The 210-nt window shown below is 29.5% G+C and overlaps 1 protein-coding gene across 1 annotated transcript in view; it reads left to right on the top strand.

Moving 5' to 3' along the window:
• The window catches only part of LOC118337238 (transcription factor IIIB 90 kDa subunit-like), a 119,705-nt gene that overhangs the window by 103,336 nt on the left and 16,159 nt on the right, over nucleotides 1–210 (top strand). The window lies entirely within an intron of this gene.

Raw genomic sequence — 210 nt, 5'->3', positions numbered from 1 at the left:
TTTGTTTTAGATAAAGTTAGTTTATATACTAAACATCAGAAATTTGTGAACCTGCTTTACTAATTGTCTTGTTCCTGGATTTAAAATGCATCATGTCGCACATTTTTAATCCAAGATGCATATTCGCAAAGTAGGACTGTTACTTTATATGTCAGAAAAGTGAAATATAGACTAATTTTCCAGTTATGGAAACGTCTGGAAATTGATTAA

Source organism: Morone saxatilis, unplaced genomic scaffold (assembly GCF_004916995.1).
Source record: "Morone saxatilis isolate NCDOM2014 unplaced genomic scaffold, NCSU_SB_2.0 Contig3, whole genome shotgun sequence".
Classification (NCBI taxonomy): domain Eukaryota; kingdom Metazoa; phylum Chordata; class Actinopteri; family Moronidae; genus Morone; species Morone saxatilis.
This window is presented reverse-complemented; position numbering and strand designations above follow the sequence as displayed.